The sequence below is a fragment of the Littorina saxatilis genome, linkage group LG8 (genome assembly GCF_037325665.1).
Source record: "Littorina saxatilis isolate snail1 linkage group LG8, US_GU_Lsax_2.0, whole genome shotgun sequence".
NCBI classification, from domain to species: Eukaryota; Metazoa; Mollusca; class Gastropoda; order Littorinimorpha; family Littorinidae; genus Littorina; species Littorina saxatilis.
Genome location: NC_090252.1, coordinates 37,542,398 through 37,562,382, shown reverse-complemented (window position 1 = coordinate 37,562,382; position 19,985 = coordinate 37,542,398). Strand labels below are relative to the sequence as shown.

General features: G+C 41.5%; 2 protein-coding genes across 2 annotated transcripts in view; both read left to right on the top strand.

The window, feature by feature from the left end:
• Positions 1-1,130, top strand: part of LOC138973447 (uncharacterized) — a 156,037-nt gene extending 154,907 nt beyond the window's left edge. The window contains exon 97 of the mRNA XM_070346168.1: positions 1-1,130. This exon is cut by the window's left edge and continues 1,383 nt beyond it. The gene's annotated coding sequence lies outside the window, so the exon portion shown is untranslated.
• Positions 1,131-11,293: 10,163 nt separating this feature from the next.
• Positions 11,294-19,985, top strand: part of LOC138973445 (dynein axonemal assembly factor 8-like) — a 79,008-nt gene continuing 70,316 nt past the window's right edge. The window contains exon 1 of the mRNA XM_070346166.1: positions 11,294-11,422. The gene's annotated coding sequence lies outside the window, so the exon portion shown is untranslated. The remainder of the gene's footprint in view (positions 11,423-19,985) is intronic.

Sequence of the window (19,985 nt, the reverse complement as noted above, 5' to 3'; positions counted from 1 at the left end):
TGGAGGGAGTCTTAAAATGGAAGGAGTCTTAAATTGGAGGGAGTCTTAAAATGGAAGGAGTCTTAAAATGGAGGGAGTCTTAAAATGGAGGGAGTCTTAAAATGAAAGGAGTCTTAAAATGGAGGGAGTCTTAAAATGGAGGGAGTCTTAAAATGGAGGGAGTCTTAAAATGGGGGTTAATTTTCAGAGGTTATGAATAGAATTAGTCTAAAAAAACAAGGTCTTGGTTTAAACACAATTTTATTCAAAATACATGACATGAAACAATTGACAAAAATGCAGCTAGGACACGAACTCAAGTAAATGCTTATTTGACGTGACCATAACAATGCTTAGTTACACAAGTTTTCATGATGGTGAACAACACAATTATTAAAGGCTGACATAGTCCTATTTAATTAGTTTAATTACTTCCATGGCTTTTCCCATCGTTGCGGGGATGTATAAATTAAGCTTCCTGCAAAGTTTTAGGTTTGAAATCCTTACCAATTACGAGAAATAATTAATTTTTTATTGCATTGTTTAGCTACAGTTCTCCAGGGCTTGGGCTATTTTTAGACCGTTGACGTCACTTCGTGACGTTTCGTAAACCAAAGATGGCGTTTAAGACTGTTCTGTTTACATTCGACACTATCAACACCACTTTGCAAAACGGAAATAATTTTTTCTGTGTTCGAAAGCTACAGCCAATCGTTATTATATCCCCTTAGGTACAGTTTTATAACATTATTGGCACATGTAAACAATATGAATTAATTAATGAACGCTACGAATATGGCAGCCTTTAACCAGAAGAACAAAATCTAGGAGGGGGGTATGGGGAACTTAATCAAAACAGAAGGATCTACAGAGAGAAAAAAAAACCCACACACACAACAAGGTCTTAAAATGGAGGAAGTCGTAAATTAGGGGTTCTCAAAGGGGGGGGGGGGGGGGGGGGGGGGGGTGTCTTCTGTAGAGCTGAAGCAGAGAATCTGCAGTAGAGTGGAGAGCCAACTTTTCATCCAGAGCAAGGGGAGGTACAGTGAAACCCGCTTTTAAGACCAACAAATGTTTGAGAAAATCGGGTCTTGTAAAGAAAGTGAGTTTTAAAATGGAGGTAGATTTAGAGACTATGAAGAGAAAGTTTGTCCACTGTAGTGCTGAAGCAGAGAATCTGCAGTAGAGTGGAGAGCTAACTTTATCCTACATAGAGAGACACCCGTGAGATAATAATCGTTCAAAGCACACGTGTGTATATCATGTTAATGAGGTCATGTCAAGCAAGTCTGGCAGGGACCTGTTTTTCCACTGCTTATGATGCCAAAGTCACTGAGACAAACGTCATTATAGAAACACAAATTGCGCTCGCTAATTACCCTTGATGAATCTTTAGAACTAACACGTCATGCCACACTTTCAGAGTGACGTTTCTTTGCTTTGACGTAATAGATTGCACGAGGCTTTAGAAGAAATCGAGGTTCCAAAACAAGCGTCTTCAATTTAGCTGCCTCGACTGCAGGACATTTTCAGTAAAATACACGTAAGTACAGTGTGTAGGATAAACAGAATACTACATGGCTTGCTGTGTCGTACGAGATTTACTTGAGTTGCTTTTTGAAATAGTGAACAGCTCGCGAATATTTAAAAAAACAACTCGTGTAAATCTGGTACGACACAGCAAGCCATGTAGTATTCTCTCTTTTCATCCAGAGCAAGGGGAAGCACAGTGAAACCCGCTTTTAAGACCTACACATGTTTGAGAAAATCGGGTCTTGTAAAGAAAGTGAGTTTTAAAATGGAGGTAGAATTCGAGACTATGAAGAGAAAGTTTGAAAAAGTAAGGCCTTAAAAGAGATGAAGTCTTGGTTCAAACAATTTTATTCAGCAAAATTACATACAACAAAACCGGCATGGTTGGCCTAGTGGTAAGGCGTCCACCCCGTGATCGGGAGGTCGTGGGTTCGAACCCCGGCTGGGTCATACCTAAGACTTTAAAATTGGCAATCTAGTGGCTGCTCCGCCTGGCGTCTGGCATTATGGGGTTAGTGCTAGGACTGGTTGGTCCGGTGTCAGAATAATGTGACTGCATGGGTGAGACATGAAGCCTGTGCTGCGACTTCTGTCCCCTTGTGTGTGGCGGACGTTATATGTCAAAGCAGCACCGCCCTGATATGGCCCTTCGTGGTCGGCTGGGCGTTAAGCAAACAAACAATTTGTGACAAACAAACATACAACAAAGCCGCATACAATCAATTAATAAATGGAGCACAACAAGCTAAGCTTATTAACGTGCTCTTAAAAGCAAGAGGAAGTCTTATAGTGCATCTTGAGCAGGGAATATTTTTGTTCTCTTTTGTTCTGTTCATCGTTTGCCTACTTGTGCATGAAGAAACATTTTGGCTGCAGACAAAGACAGTATTTTTGGAATGATCTTGTGTGTGTATTACTGAATTATTTGTTTGTATACAGTTTGTGACAGTGTTTTAAATGTAGTGAATTGTCGGTGCACCTTTTCTTTATTCAATTTGTGCACATGTTCCAACTCTGACTTTCTGCTTTAAACTTGTGTTGTATTTTGTTGTGTGTGTATGTGCGTGTGCATGCATGCATGTGTGACTCCCTTTGTTAATTAGAAAACGTCAGTTTTTATGTTATGGGTCTAGCTTTGCTGAACTGTGAAAATGGCACCATTTTTGTTTTTACAGTTACCGAGATTGAAGTTAATATTTATTCTGTTTGCAAAATGTGTTATGTGTAAATTCATTCCAGATTAGTGTTTCGAGACTCCAATGTTGGTATATACAACTAGTGATAATTACTCTGTGATACTTTGAAGTGATAAAGTTGTCAAATCTTTATTAATTTTGTTGAGGCTGGACTGTAAAATTTGTATGTCACTTTATTTCATTACTTTTCTTGTATGACTTTGCCGTGTTAATTGTTGTGGTTTGTTGTGTCCATTCTGTGGTTTATACTCACAGAAATGATCTTGCCTGCAAAAAAAAAAAAATGTCTGTGATGATCATAAATAAAATAATATGTACACTTGCTTGAAATGTTGTGCCTGTTTGCAGAAATCGTTGAAAGAAACGAATGAAGATTGTAGTTTGCTTTGCTTGCTCTTGCTTCAAATCATGACTGGGATCAACGAAAAAAACAGCGGCTGAACAAGTGGAATAAGAGGTGTCTGGGGTGGTGTTCATGATACAGATTACACGGCGTATGGCGGGGTAAAAACTGACAGCCATACATGTGTAAAAAAACTAAAAAAACACGGGTGTACGTGTGAGTCTCAGTGCAGGAACGCAGAAGAAGAAGAATCAAAACCGTTAGTGTCAGTTACACAGATTCATCAACAACAACACAGATTCCACCTGATCTTATCCAATCCAATCCAATCCAATCAGGAGAAGCCAGTTTGTTGATTGCTGGTATGCGTCATGGGCACGGAAGGGGGGGGGGTCCTGATCCATATAAAAGCCTGGCTGGTTCGGAGACGATGAGCGCTCTAGCATATCACCTTATACATGTCCCTAATAGGTAAGCTTCTAGTGAGGACGTTGAGCCCCCCACCTCCTCTTATATCTAGACGATGAGCATAATAGTTTGCACGGGAAGGTAGGTATTGTATGTGACACACACACGCACAACACACACACACGAACACACACAAAGGTAGACATGCGCCTTGAGTCGCCTTGTGTGGTGAGATACGTGCGCGATATAAATCCTCGTAAATAAAATAAAAATAAATGTTGAAAATCTGCCAGAGAGAGCGCAGATCGAGCTACAGAATCGCGGCTACCACAGATTGCAGGGAACATTATTATGAGCAAGGGATTAATGATGATTAGAAATCATGAAGTGAACGGAAGACGACTTCTCTCCAGTTGTCCGTGTTAAAGGCAGAATCGCTACCACAGATGGCAGGGAACAAATGAGCAACTGAGGTATTAATGATGATTAGAAACCATGTAGTCAACAAAAGACGATGGACTTCTCTCCAGTCCTCTCTGTTAAAGGAACACTTCGTACGTACGTACGTACGCACACACACACACACACACACACACACACATACGTATACGCACACACGCACGTACGCACACAAACACGTACGTACGCATGCGCACACACACACCAACACATACACACACACACACAATCCCACTTATGCACAAAAAGGATGTAGGCTGCTGGTTTTTGGTGTGTTTTAAAGTGGAGGGATGTCCTTGTCCAATGTAAACTGCTTGGCAGATCTGAGACCATTGAGCTGATTCGTTTATGCGGGAAGGACTTTGTAGTTCCCTTAACACACAGCAAGGGGATAAATCGTGTTTTGGCGTAATTCCATAAAACATGTCGCGTAAAGCAAAATTAATACATTTACTCAATGTGTCGACTAATGAAACTGAATTCACTGCAGACAGTAGATTCACCGATTCCCTGCGACCGAGAAAGCGCTGACACATGTATGAAGATATCTTTTTATTAGCCTGTGCAAACCGATCGCTGAAATGACAGCAGGTATGGCTCAGTAGCGCTTGTGTTTAACATGGGAGCGCGATTTTCGGTATTCTTTTGAACTTTCTGAGCTTGTTTTTAATCCAAACATAACATAATGTATACTATGTATACACATTTTTAGTGTCAGGGAATGATGAAGAATACAATGCAATCATGCATCTTTGGATCGAACTTTGAATCTTAATTAGAATTTTGAGATTTTTAATGATCAAACTCATTCTTCCAAGCTGAAATGCAATCCCATACTCCGGGCTTCGTCGAAGATTGCTTGACCAAAATGTCAATAAATTTGATTAAAAATTGATGGCGTGACAGTGCTGCCTCAACTTTTGTAAAAACAGGATATGACGTCATCAAAGACATTTATCAAAAACATAACAACAAATGTATAAGGGTATTATTTGCAGGAACACTTATGTAAAGTTTATGAAGATCGGCTTTCTCGGAATCGCTCTACACACACACACACACACACACACACACACACACACACACACACACACACACACACACACACACACCACTACCACCACCACCCTCGTCTCGATTCCCAGTATATGTTAACATATTTAGTTAAAATTTTACTAACGCAAAAGAACACGGAGAGATCTAAACCTGTGCCTTTAAAGGCTGCCAGAGAGAACACACATCGTTAGCCTAAGCCACAGAAACACCGTAAGTACAGGTGGAGGGGACATACGAGCAAGGCATTATACCTGTGTTTTTGTTTGTTTGTTTGTTTAACGCCCAGGCGACCACGAAGGGCCATATCAGGGCGGTGCTGCTTAGACATATAACGTGCGCCACACACAAGAGAGAAGTCGCAGCACAGGCTTCATGTCTCACCCAGTCACATTATTCTGACACCGGACCAACCAGTCCTAGCACTAACCCCATAATGCCAGACGCCAGGCGGAGCAGCCACTAGATTGCCAATTTTAAAGTCTTAGGTATGACCCGGCCGGGGTTCGAACCCACGACCTCCCGATCACGGGGCGGACGCCTTACCACTAGGCCAACCGTGCCGATTAGAGATCACGATCTGACCACACTCCTCTCACAGTGACCGTTCGGGTAAACCGAGGCGTGTCCGCTACTCAAACTCTCAGACACAATCAATTTCTACATATCCGCGGGGCAGAAGTAAGTAAGCACAGGCCAAGGACAGTTAATCTCCACGGCTCTTGTACGCAGTACAAAGGTGATCGATAATTTTTCTTGCGCGTTTCCATCTCCAGCAAATGTAAACCAGCACTCGGATCTGCCTCAAACGTTGGCACCTATATTGCCTCAACCATGTTTTGATTAGCATGCGATTTGTTTAACCTAAAACCCTGAATTAAGGGGGGATGCTCTCTGACAGACTCTAACAAATAGGACGGAAAGAAACCGTGTGTTGTTCCGCCATGATTATCCACGAGTAATCCAGTTCTCATTTATTACATGACTGGAAACTACGAAACAACTATATATATTCACGCGAAAGGGGGGGGGGGGGGGGCTGCGGAGGAAGATGAGTGCACAATAAGATAACGATGCGCAAACTTTCCTCGGTTCAATATGCTACTTTTGTATGAGCTGTTACATACAGGGTGACCTCCAAAAATTGCAAAACATAAAGATTGTAATAACTTCTGCATCTGTTCGACGAACTGCTTTATATTTTGTGTATATTAACTTCAGCTTGTGCATAATCCTATTATAACATTTCAAATGTATCAGTCTTCTTCTTCTTCGTTCATGGGCTTAGACTCCCACGTACACACGAAGGGGGTTAAGTCACTAGCAGGTCTGCACATAAGTTGGCCTGGGAGATCGGAAAAATCTTCACACCAGGCGGCAGCGACCGGGATTCGAACTCACGACCTCCCGATTAGGAGGCTGACGTCTTACCACCACTTCTTATTTGGTGTACAATAATTTCAGTACATAAGCTGAAATTATTGTACACCAAATAAGAAGTAAACTTGGCCAAACAATTATTGCAACAAATTTTGCACGCTAAGAAAAGCATTAAAACGCAATTCATTTTAGTTAAACTTTATATGCTCGAAAAGGTAATTATGTCAGCTGTTCATATCAATTGTTCGATTGATGGTACTTTGTATCGGCATCCCGTGACACCCTGTCAAGCTTTACGCGACAGTTTTTCCACTCACTGCAGAAGAGCACACCTGTGTACCTGGCAGCGAGAAGTGTGCCGACAACGTTACATGTGTCCGGGTCAAGTATCTCTGATGGAGACGACGACTGTCCCGACAAATCCGATGAGGATCCGGAAATGTGCAGTACGTCCCCTACTGTTGCAGCCTCTTTGACTTTGTCTGTCTATGTGTGAATATACGAAGAAATGCGCTTACATCAAAGACTCCTTGATTTTCCCTGACATGTCAAAACCAATAACGGTACAACATAAAACAAACAGATGAAACCCAGTTGTTCTTGTCATTACAATGAAGACTATACAACATCTTACACGACCATCCGTCATTCTCACAAGTTTTAACTAAAATTTCACACATTTTGTGAAAGCACATCATATCTGCGTACACAAGCACGCTTGGTGTTTTGAATAAAGAATTGTCATTGTCATTGTCTCTCTGTCTGTCGATGTGTCTGTCCGTCTGTCTATCTGTCACTGTCTCTTGGGGTTTTTTTTAAATCTCTCTCTCCCTCCCTCTCCCCCCGCTCTCTCTCTCGCTCTCTCTCTCTCTTTCTCTCTCGCTCTCTCTCTCTCTCTCTCTCTCTCTCTCGCTCTCTCTCTCTCTCGATCTCTCTTTCTCTCCCTCTCCCTCTCTCCCTATCTGCCTTTGCTCTCATCTCTCTCTCGCTCTCTTTCCCCCTCGATCTCTTTCTCCTTCTCTCGTTCCCTCTCTCCCGCCCTCTCTCTGTCTCTCACCCTTCTCTCCCCCTCTCTCTCTCCCTCCCTCTCTCTCTACACGCGAAGGGGGATAATGACAAGCAGGTCAGCAAATACGTTGACCTGGGAGATCGGAACGATCTCCACGGGCCTTAACCCATCACTGCGCCCGTCTTTCTCAGTAACAAAAGCACGATACTAATATTTCCACGGCGTGCGTCATCGTTTCAGGAGACCGCACGCTTCAATTGTTTCTTCTTCACGCATGACTTCTACTTGACGGCCAGTACAGGCTGTGATTACTTGAAACTGTGTTAATCAGTTTCTTAACACCACAGACAGCATTCTGAAAGACACTCAGTCTCAGTGATTGTTGGACCTGAAGCCGATCGTGAGTTCAAATCCCGGCAGCGGCCGCCTGGTCGGGTGAAGATTTGTCCGATCTCCCAGGCGAGTCAACTTTATGTGCAGGCCTTATCCCCCTTCGTGTGTACACGCGGCAAGCACGGCACAAGACCAAGTGCGCACGGAAAAGATCCTGTAATCCATGTCAGAGCCACACTTCATACTGAGAAAAACGAAAATACCCAGCATGCTTCCCCCGAAACTGACCGGTGAACAATGCTGAATGGCGGGGTATAAACGACCATACACGTAAAACCCCACAGTCGTGCAAAAACATGAGTGAACGTGGGATTTTCAGCCCATGAACGAAGATGACGAAGAAGGACTGTGACGTCAATTTGCAGCTGATACTGCCTTGCAAGTCCGCTTCTTCCAGACTTTGAGCGCATGGCTTTCTCCACTAACCGAGTCGCACCGCCGAGAGGCCACTAAAATAGCCAAAACTGAGTTGCAAAAGCCGAGGCAAGTAACATATTTTTTTAATCGATTTGTATTGTAGGCGATCAAAATGCATCGCTCTAAATTTACGGCTTCCGATATGCAAAACTAAAACTCGTACGCCTGATCACGGGTGCCATAACGGAGGGCCCCAAAGGGGGGGTATCATCACGATCACGGGAAGGGAAATTTTAGCTTTCACGATCACAGTAACCTTGATTTTTGTTTTCACGATCACGAACACCAGTGGCAAATCACGGTCACGGTAAAAGTTGCATGTACAGAAAGCACGTGTCAAAGTAAACACAACCACACAGTAATTCGTTCCTCTGGATCTATTGTTTATTCAACACAAAGTGAGAACTGTTGCACTTTTTTATTATTTTTTTTTAATTCTCTTTCATACACACATAGAAATACATATCATGATTTGTAATCAGTAACAAGAATGTAGTTTTCATTGTTTTCTCTCTCTCTCTCTCTCTCTCTCTCTCTCTCTCTCTCTCTCTCTCTCTCTCTCTCTCTCTCTCTCTCTCTCTCTCTCTCTCTCTCTCTCTCTCTCTCTCTCTCTCTACACTCATACACATTCAACTCCCACACCCTCACTCACACACATGAATATATACTTGCACAATTTCACATTTCCAGAGCTAAATCTTGTAAACCCATTTTCTCAAAAACTATTGGGTGGATTGAAATTAAAGTACATGTATGTGTGATGGGTTCTTTATTTTCAACTTTGCCATACAATTTGAGGTACACCATCGCCTGGTTTCATGGCTTTGAAAAACAAACAGGAATGCTACAGGCCAAAAATGGTTTTACCTGAAAGCAGTGCCAGTGGCAAAGCCACAAGCCTGAGCCTGCGAAGCAGGCGAGCCAACTAGGGGGGTCCGGGGGCATGCTCCCCCGGATTTTTTTTTCAAAAAACGGTTAAAATCTGTGCAATCTGGTGCATTCTGGGCATCATTTTCAGGGCTGTAATAGTGTTGTGATCTTGTTAAAAATCCCATTTTAGCCTCCCCCCACCACCATTCAACACACCTCCAAACTGGTGAAAACAACACAACTGTGCGCTGGCTTCATTGAGACCGGCGCCCTGTCGCGTTGCGCGATATTCACACGGATCGTTTTTGCAGAAATTTTTCAACTTCACCGGAATAAAGTTAACTTTACCGGATTTTGAAAACGGCTTTATCGGATTTCCGGCAATTACCGGAAAAGTAGCATGCCTGACAAAATCCCCAACGAACATGACTTTGATCGTCTTTGACATGAGGATCAAGTGACCCAAACTGGCACGTCTCCCCGCCATTGTTTCTGAATTTAACCCATTGTTGATATTAAAGTTTACAGGCGCTAAAATAAATCCAAGCCCAATGCAAAGAAGCGACAATTAGAATCTATGCCAAGCGTGTCGACGTTGCTGGGATGAAAAACACATTTCTAGTTTCGGTTTTGGCTACACGCAGACTCGATCTCGACTGAGCCAGTCGAGGTCACACTGAGCGAGTGACAGCCGGACGTGGCAATGTCGACAATGTCAATGATCTCACTCAAACTCAAAGATCTTGAACAAATTTCAAGATCTTTGCCTACATTCAGAACAGTCATAGAGCAACATAGATCAACATACCTTGATATTTCGTCTTCGGAAAGACCGACCCGTAGCCTGACCTTTCCACCAAGGAAGGCATTCTCGCCGCCTGCTTTGGTCTGGCTTGAATCCACAAAATATAACAGAAGTTCGATGACAGTACCGCTGCACGCCATTTTTGATCTTCGAATTCGAATTTGACTGAATGCACTCAAAACTTTTGCACGAAGCCCTTCCATTGGATGAAGTTTGGCAGACTTTTGCAATTTGCCTTCTGATTGGATCTCTTTTTTTGTGATTGGTTCTCTTAAAGGGAAGCAATCGCTGTCAAAATCATATTTCTGAATGTGTTGTTGCTTCCCTTCAATCGGGATTGGCTCCTTGACGAATAGAGGATCATAGAGTGATACAGCTGTGAAAAATGTACGTTGAAAATAAAATGCTTTGCAATAATGCCCATCACGATCACGAAAACAAATGACGATCACGATCACGAGACTTGATTTTTTTGTCATCACAGATCACGGGCAAAGTCCCATCACGATCACAGAAATGGAAATTTCGGCAATCACGGTCACAGAAAGGTCAAAAAACGCCAATCACGATCACGATTTTAAACCCTTTGGGGCCCTCATAACGGCATGACTTGAAAATAATAAAATAAATAAATCCAAAAACAAAGAGCTAGACTGCCAACGTTCCAAAATTTAGAATCAAAAAACAAGAAAGGTAGGAACGTTTGTTATTGACAAAACAATATATATCGACCCAACGGTCTTTTAAGTGCACAGACAAACAATAACAAAAACTTATCTGGCTGAAGTTTTTTCTTCCGCCTGCCACGAATTAAAGCCTCAAGCGAATCGTGGCAGGCGGAAGAAAAAAAATACATATATCGAGAGACTTCGTATTCTGGACCTACCATCTCTGAAATTCAGAAGACATAGGGGTGATTTCATTCAGATGTTTAAAATTATTAATAAAGTTGACTATGTGGAAAGGGAAAACATATTCTCAGTGTTTTGCTGAATATGATAAGACCAGAAATGATATTGACAAGATTTGTATTGAACATAGCAAAACAAATTTGAGGAAAAATGATTTTATGAACAGAACCGCACCCCTTTGGAATGCACTTGCACCTTCTGTTAAAAAAGCACACACGGTTAACTCCGTCAAAAACCAGTTGGATGATGATATTCAAATTTTAAAAACGAAATTCGATTTTGATGAGTAAACAGTGAACATGAATTAAATATCCTGAACAAGCTATGCAGACCAAATAAAAACAAAATGTTGAATAAATATTGATGGGACGATTATGGGCCTTACGGCCTACACTATAATTATGTCCCCACAAACTAAACTAAATTAAACTAAACTGAGGGGAAGCAACTCTTCTGAGTAGTTCCAATAATTTAGCCCTCCTTAAATGGCGTGACTGCAAATGGTTTGTAATGTTAGACTCTGCTGGCTTGAGCTGAAATAGTTTAGACATGGCGTCGCGACGCCACTGGCGGTTGAAACAAAACATTTCTTACTAGGCACTGTTGTGAAGCTTGCGTTTACCAATAAATCAGTACATTGGCTGTAAAGTTGCTCGTCTGACTCAGGTAAGCCAGACGTTATAAATTCTTTGCTTTTTTTCTCAGAAGGTTTTAGACCGAAGAACGGTGCTTGTGGCTCTTCTGCCGTTCTGGGTCAAACGTTGTTGTCATAATTGCTATGGAGCCTGCCGCGTAGATTTCACTGGTTTAACTGCATAAAACTGAGAAAAAACGCGAAGAACTTCTGAAGGCAGAGAATTCCACATTGTGTTCGATAACGTGACGAAATTTGAATTCTTTGTTTTAGACAAGCTGTTTTGACATTGTGATTGTGTCATTGGGCAACTTGCCATGACCCGTTACAAAGCACATGATTGTGTTAGTGTAACAGTGTAAGCGCGCGATCCAAAAGAAGAACAGCGTATTATATTCAATGTTGTTTTCGATTGAGCAAAAACGATTCAGGTCCTTCGGTGTTGACATTTTCAATTCCAATAATATATATATATCTGAGAAAAAATAAATTACTAAGAAGTGGTGAACACTGGTATTTGTTGATCAATGTTGTTTTCAAATTCAATTGAGTGAAGAAAGGTTTGACTTTCAGTTCCTTCAGAATTATAACAGCTTTCATTGCAGTTTGGAAATAATGTTATGTTTTCACAGTCCAAACGCTTAAAGTAAAACGGATACATGTTAGTGCAAGTGAAAGGTGTAATTAATTGTGGATTAATGGATAGCTGTGCTATTGCTAATTATAGTTTTAAATTCACTTGATGCATTTTTTTCTGCATTCCAAATATATATGTGTGCAGTGTTGTTATATGGTCACGGCTCAGAAATGGCGTCGAACTCCACCCTTACCCCATTTAAACGCCCCACACGCTCAGTTGTGGTTTATTCTACCTTTGAAAGTACTGACACGGGGTGCAGATTTGAATAAAGTTACTATTCTGGTAGAAACCGAAAGGTTTGATGACTTTGTTTTCGAGCAAGGCGCAATAGTAGAGTGAATTTACGTCGATTTTTGGGCCGGAAGTTGGGACACTTTTTTACTTGGTGTTGAAACGTCGTATTTGTGCGTACTACACACACTGCTTGGATAAGAACTTGATGGAGAGGGAAAGAGAAGGTGTTAGTTATTGTTTACATACTGCACGATAACCTGTACCTCACCCCAACAGTCGGCTGAGATCAAGTTTAGATCCAACGGTGAGTATGTTACTTTTCGTGTTTGGAGTCACGTAGGCAGTTTTAGCTTTTGCCGCGCTTTTAATAATGATGACAGACGTTGAACTAAGCGATAAACTTGGACAAGAAAGAACAATCTACTACTTAAAACAAAAAATATGCACAAACACAGAAGACAAAGCAATGAAAATAAGTCTTAAGTTCGTTGTTGTGTACTTTCGTGTTACCGCGAAAAGTAACAACGTAAATCAAAGTTGTTTATCGACATGTTCCTGACTTCCAACGATGGAAACAACTGTTCTATCGTCTGCTACAAAGTTGCATTGACTGTCTCGAACTCAGAACTCAGTGTGGCATGGAGGAGATGGACGTAAACGGCCAAGATAAAAACCACTGGTTTTTCGTTGTATGTAACGTACTCACCTGCAGTTTGAAACACTGTTATTTTCACTAAATAACAACTTACTTCCTTTTTTTTTCATCTGAAAGTTAGAAGTGTTATTGTGATTTGTTTTGATAAAATTTGCATTTTTTAGGACAAAGATTTTTCTTTATTTTGATTTTTAAAGACATATGTTTGAGACGATTCAACCAATTTCCCAAGTTTTTCAGCGTTCATGTCATTGCATGTGTTTTTTCTGGCCTTTTCTATAGTCTTTCCATACAGTTCACCTTGTGCTTTGTTTTCATGCCAATTTAATGAAATAAATTACAGGAAAAAGAAATATATGTTTTTTTACATTGAGTGCGTTACTCACACCACTCGCACATCGTGAGAGGTAACACACTCCAATCGTTTGTAGAGTTATCTTGAAAATTATTTAAATCTTGCTGGAACAAAGTAAGGAATGAATCAAGTAAACAGAAAATGATGTCTGCGTTTATTGTTTTGAATTAGAGTGGGTTTTTTTAGGAACAGTGTTGAGTGTGTTACTCACACCACTCGCACATCGTGAGAGGTAACACACTCCAATCGTTTGTAGAGTTATCTTGAAAATTATTTAAATCTTGCTGGAACAAAGTAAGGAATGAATCAAGTAAACAGAAAATGATGTCTGCGTTTATTGTTTTGAATTAGAGTGGGTTTTTTTAGGAACAGTGTTGAGTGTGTTACTCACACCACTCGCACATCGTGAGAGGTAACACACTCCAATCGTTTGTAGAGTTATCTTGAAAATTATTTAAATCTTGCTGGAACAAAGTAAGGAATGAATCAAGTAAACAGAAAATGATGTCTGCGTTTATTGTTTTGAATTAGAGGTTTTTTTTTAGGAACAGTGTTGAGTGTGTTACTCACACCACTCGCACATCGTGAGAGGTAACACACTCCAATCGTTTGTAGAGTTATCTTGAAAATTATTTAAATCTTGCTGGAACAAAGTAAGGAATGAATCAAGTAAACAGAAAATGATGTCTGCGTTTATTGTTTGAATTAGAGGGTTTTTTTTAGGAACAGTGTTGAGTGTGTTACTCACACCACTCGCACTTCGTGAGAGGTAACACACTCCAATAGTTTGTACAGTTATCTTGAAAATTATTTAAATCTTGCTGGAACAAAGTAAGGAATGAATCAAGTAAACAGAAAAGGATGTCTGCGTTTATTGTTTGAATTAGAGGTTTTTTTTGGAACAGTGTTGAGTGTGTTACTCACACCACTCGCACATCGTGAGAGGTAACACACTCCAATAGTTTGTACAGTTATCTTGAAAATTATTTAAATCTTGCTGGAACAAAGTAAGGAATGAATCAAGTAAACAGAAAAGGATGTCTGCGTTTATTGTTTTGAATTAGAGTGTTTTTTTGACTCACATGCGAAGCAAAAGTGAGTATGTACTCACCCGAGTCGTCCGTCCGTCCGTCCGGAAAACTTTAACGTTGGATATTTCTTGGACACTATTCAGTCTATCAGTACCAAATTTGGCAAGATGGTGTATGACGACAAGGCCCCAAAAAACATACATAGCATCTTGACCTTGCGTCAAGGTCAAGGTCGCAGGGGCCATAAATGTTGTCTAAAAAACAGCTATTTTTCACATTTTTCCCATTTTCTCTGAAGTTTTTGAGATTGAATACCTCACCTATATATGATATATAGGGCAAAGTAAACCCCATCTTTTGATACCAGTTTGGTTTACCTTGCTTCAAGGTCAAGGTCACAGGAGCTCTTCAAAGTTGGATTGTATACATATCTTGAAGTGACCTTGACCCTGAACTATGGAAGATAACTGTTTCAAACTTAAAAGCACATGTTATGCTTTCCTCATGAGACACATTTGGTCACATATGATCAAGGTCAAGGTCACTTTGACCCTTATGAAATGTGACCAAAATAAGGCAGTGAACCACTAAAAGTGACCATATCTCATGGTAGAAAGAGCCAATAAGCACCATTGTACTTCCTATGTCTTGAATTAACAGCTTTGTGTTGCATGACCTTGGATGACCTTGACCTTGAGTCAAGGTCACATGTATTTTGGTAGGAAAAATGTGTAAAGCAGTTCTTAGTGTATGATGTCATTGCTAGGTTTAGTTATTTGACCTTGACCCTGAAGGTCAAGGTCATGTAAAGGTCAAGGTCAAGCATGTGAGTCGTATGGGCTTTGCCCTTCTTGTTACAATTTACTTTGAAGGATTGGTAATTTTCAGTTCTTTGAGTACTTGTTTGATCGTTGTTTTGTTTATTGGTGTTCATGTAACACACACACTTGCCTAGGGTACCGAGATATGCAGATTATTGCTGTCGGAATGTGTCAACAATAGTTTCAATAGTTGTGTAGCAACCATGGTGTCATTCTTACAATTAATTTCACAATTAACTGAATGCACTGAATATGAACAACGTTTTGTTCATGTTATGACAGTGTTTTGTAACACACTCATTGGCGAATAAACAGCATTTTTCTTGATAACTTCAAAATCCGCCTTCAACCTGAAGATTTTTTGGGGGGTTTATCAAGATTTTTGTACAGTGTATTGTTTTCATTACCAAGTTGGTGGATATATGCTTTATACCTTACAAAATAATGTGAAGTAAGACTTTTTTGGTGAAATGTAACACACTCAGTGTCAAAAGTGAGAAAATCTTCTCTGTATTGTGAATTGGAGCATGGTAGAAGTCATAAGACATCATTGTTAGGTTGTTATGGTTTTGCTCTTTCATTTTTCATTCTTTTGCATGCATTTTTCATGTGAATATCTTGACAGTGTCCTAAAGTTTGATTTTTTTGGTGAAATGTAACACACTCATTGGAAACTTTTAGGAATGACTTGACAGATAACTGATAATGGGAATAACGGGTCCGGTATCATTGATGCATTTCAACTCTTTACTATTATGTACTTGTTTCTCTTCCCATTACATGTATTTCTAAGGTTGTGTGTGTAAAATAAATAGGAATTTAGCAGTTTTGAATGTCTGTGTTGTGAGACACAGAAAGTTGATTTTTGTTTGAATACATTTTCACATCTTGTTCTGATTTGATTTTTTTTGCAGACTGTCCGTATGAAGTGTGTGGAACTAAGAATTGATTGACTGCTGAAACAGTAATCTTTTCAGTTCTTTGAGTACTTGTTTGATCGTTGTTTTGTTTATTGGTGTTCATGTAACATACACACATTCCTAGGGTACCTAGATATGCAGATTATTGCTGTCGGGGAATGCCACTTTTCACAAATGAAGATCAAGGTAGATACTAACTAATGCAGTTAACTTTTATTGTGTAATAGGTTTACTGTTAACTGTATATTAGAAAACAATGTGTGACACGGTGTTATGTAACACACTCCAGTTAAAATTTAAAATGCAATTCATTCCGCAGTAATTGATGAAAATACATTGTTACTGCCCAGACACAACTAAACACATAAACAGTTTTGCTGGACCCCAAAATGGAAAGTAATCCAAGAGTTTGTATTTGTGACTCAAGTGTCCCACAAATTGGACACCTTTTCTGAGCCATGACCATATCGTTACAGAGATTCAGAAAATAATGACTCAATTGAACCTGGATTAAAATATATGTAGGTCAAAATGTACTGATTAAATTAGAGAGAGAGAAAAAGGTATGTCACTGTCAGAGGACTTAATGCATGCCATTTGCCATGCAAAAGCAATAAGACGTTTGACCTGTCAGCGATTTGACCTATGTGTCAGATTAAAACAGTATTGTACAGAGCTGGGAACCCATACGATTCCGCGTATTTTGTAGGCATGATTGTCCAGAATACGATCAGTTACGTCAGGGGGAAAAAATATGCCGAGAAAAATTCCTAGACTACTTTTCTTCATAAGCGCATCCTAAAGCCAATCCAGTATTTTGACACATGATTACAGTTTTTGTCAGTAAACGTGGAAAGAAGCATTTGTTTTAAATGTATCGGTAAACTTGATTAACGGTGCTACGGACGCGTGTGACGCATGTTTGAATCATGGATGTTCAAATGCTGTGTGGAGTACGCTCATTTTTTTTCTGAAAATACACCAAGTTTGTTTGAGAATACTCCCAAGTGCAAAACAGGGGTTCCCATGTCTGATGGTAGAAGACTGCAGCCTGAGAACAACACTCATAGGCAGACAGTTGATTGAACAATGAACAGCTTTTGGTTTTCAGTAATTGAAGAGGAATTAATTCTAAGATTAGAGGCAAACTTGTGCTTGTAATAATGTATTCTGCGCAAGTGATAATAATATATATGGGCCTATGTCATTCTGATCAATCATCGCTCAACGGCTATCGCCAGTTATCTCTCTGACCGGACGCTACAGTCCTACACAAAGCTATCAAAACACGAATACAGAGTTATCTCCCATATGTTTTTCGCGAGCACTGATCTAAATTTGAGATCAGTGTTCACGAGACGAAAATTATTGCAGATTGGCCGACTTCGACAGTGATCTCCGTTCAGTTCTTCACAGTTATGATAAAGATATTGTTCTAAGGTCAAAACAAGTCGAAATTTTGGGACTGCTGCCGGAAGGAGACCCTAATATATGGTTTCATCACTGTCAACTGGTTACAGAAAAAATCGTCTGCTTCAGTGAGCGCCGAAACCAAACGGTTAATTATCACATGACACTTTTGCCATATTTAGAGTTGTTTGCACAGTAAATACTGCCGCAAAAAATAGCTCGCTTGAAACTGTCTTACATATCAATTCCTTTGTAATTTAATCATTACAAAACACCATGAAAAATCATTATCGACGATCGCAAATCTGCTTATATCAATAATACATTACAACAAGTCGCGTAAGGCGAAAATACAACATTTAGTCAAGTCGCTGTCGAACTCACAGAATGAAACTGAACGCAACGCAACGCAGCAAGACCGTATACTCGTAGCATCGTCAGTCCACCGCGCACGGCAAAGGCAGTCTTCTTCTTCTTGGCGTTCGCAGAGGTTACACAATCAGTCCAGCACTGGTGATAAATGTTGTCGTTTTCTCCAACTCCTGTCGACTGCCGTATAGTTTGGTCTGCAAGGGAGTTGGTGACGGCCACACTTCTTTTCGTTCCTCATCTAGTAAGGGACATCGCTGTAAGATGTGTTCCGCTGTTTGGTCCTCTTGACCGCAGGCACAGGTTGGTGATGGCGCCAGCTTGAACTTTCGGTTCATGTGAGCATTGAGCCTGTTGTGGCCAGTACGCAGCCTGATGAGGTTGACTTGCTGCTCTCTGGACATTGTGTGGTAGTCATCTCTGTTTGTCCTTGGCCTCATCAATGCCTTGATGATTGTTTTCTGCTCACTAAAGCTGACACTGTTTTCAGGTTGGTCTTCCACGGCTCCTTCTTTTGCCAGCTCATCTGCCCTTTCATTTCCTGGTATCCCACAGTGTGCTGGTATCCACTGGAGGACAACTCTTCTGGTTTGTCTGACCATCTGTAATGCTTTGGCCAGCTGTGGGAGTTTGTCGTTCTCTAGGGCCTGAAGGACTGAAAGGGCGTCCGAGAGGAAGACAACTTGGTAGCAAGGGTCTGCGGAGTCCTGAACGAAGGAGGCGGCCTGCATGAGAGCTTCTGCTTCTGCTTTATAGTTTGTGCAGTGTTTGCCAGTGGCAACGCTGGATGTAGCTGTATGTCCCCCAGGGAACTGGATGAGAATGCCTGCACCTCCATTGAGCACGGCGTTAGTTGCTGATCCATCGGTGTATACATGGATCCACGCCTCTTTTGGGTACTGTTCGTCGATCAGGGCTAAGGTGAGTGCCTGTCGAGCTGTGTCATTCTGATCTTCTCCTGAGGTAACATGTGGAACACTGGTGCAGATCTGGATGCCTGGTTTCTCTGTTGCCTTGGGGGTTTCCTCTTCTTCTTGAGTCAGAGGTAGAGTGTTCTGTGGAAGGACTTCCCTGTACTGTCGAGAAAGTCTCTTGCTCTCGTGTACAAAACTGCTCCGTTTAAGCCGGTTCTTGGTGAGGTTGCTCAGTCTGTGCTTCATGGGGTGGTCGGGTAGGCACTTGAGCTTCTCGGCCTGTACCATAGTCTTGGCTTCTCTTCTCTGACAGAGGGGTTGGATGGTGGTAAGCTTCTCCATTTCCTTGATGGGCGTGGATTTCATTGCACCGGTGATGAGTCGGAGGGCCTGGTTTTGCACACGGTCAAGGGTCTGCAGGTTTGTCTTGGCTGAGGTTGACCACGCTGTGGAGCCGTACTCGAGGTGGGGTCTGATTGTTCCCTGGTATACTGTCTTCAGTATCTTCTCGTTCGCTCCCCAGGTGGTACCTGCCAGCTTCCTGAGTATGGCTAGCTTGCGCCGGGCCTTCGTCTCTGCCTGTGCAATGTGTGGTTTCCAGGTCTGCCGTCTATCAAAGGTGACACCAAGGTACGTTGCTTCTTCATCCTCTCTCAGAGGAGTTCCACCAAGTCTAATGGTTCCGGCTTTCTGCTTTGGCGACAGTGTGAATAGGGTGGTGGAGGATTTCTCCTTGTTGGTGGAGACGCACCAATCTTCTGCCCATGCGTTCAGCCTATCTGCCGCTTGCTGCATTCTGTAGGTGGCAGTACTTGCGTGCTCCTCCTTGCACCAGATCACAAGGTCGTCTGCGTAGAGAGCAGCTTTGATCCCCTTGGGCATCTCAGACACCAGATCGTCGATGAAGAGAAGGAAGAGTGTGGGGGAGAGGACTCCGCCCTGAGGGACGCCATGACGAAGGAGGAACTTCTTGCTTTTGGTCTGGTCGACGTTAACTCTTGCCCTGCGGTTATAGAGGTAAGAGCGAATCCACTGGTACATGTTGCTGGACACGCCTTTCCTCAGCAGTTTTACAAGGAGTCCATCTTTCCAGACCTTGTCAAAGGCCTTCTGAAGATCTATCCAGGTGACGAAGACCAGCTTCTGTTCCTGAAAGGCATCTTCAACTTCTTGCGCCAGGTAAGTGACCTGATCTTCAGTGCTGCGGAACTGTCGGAATCCAGCTTGTTCAGGGGCGAGGAGGTTC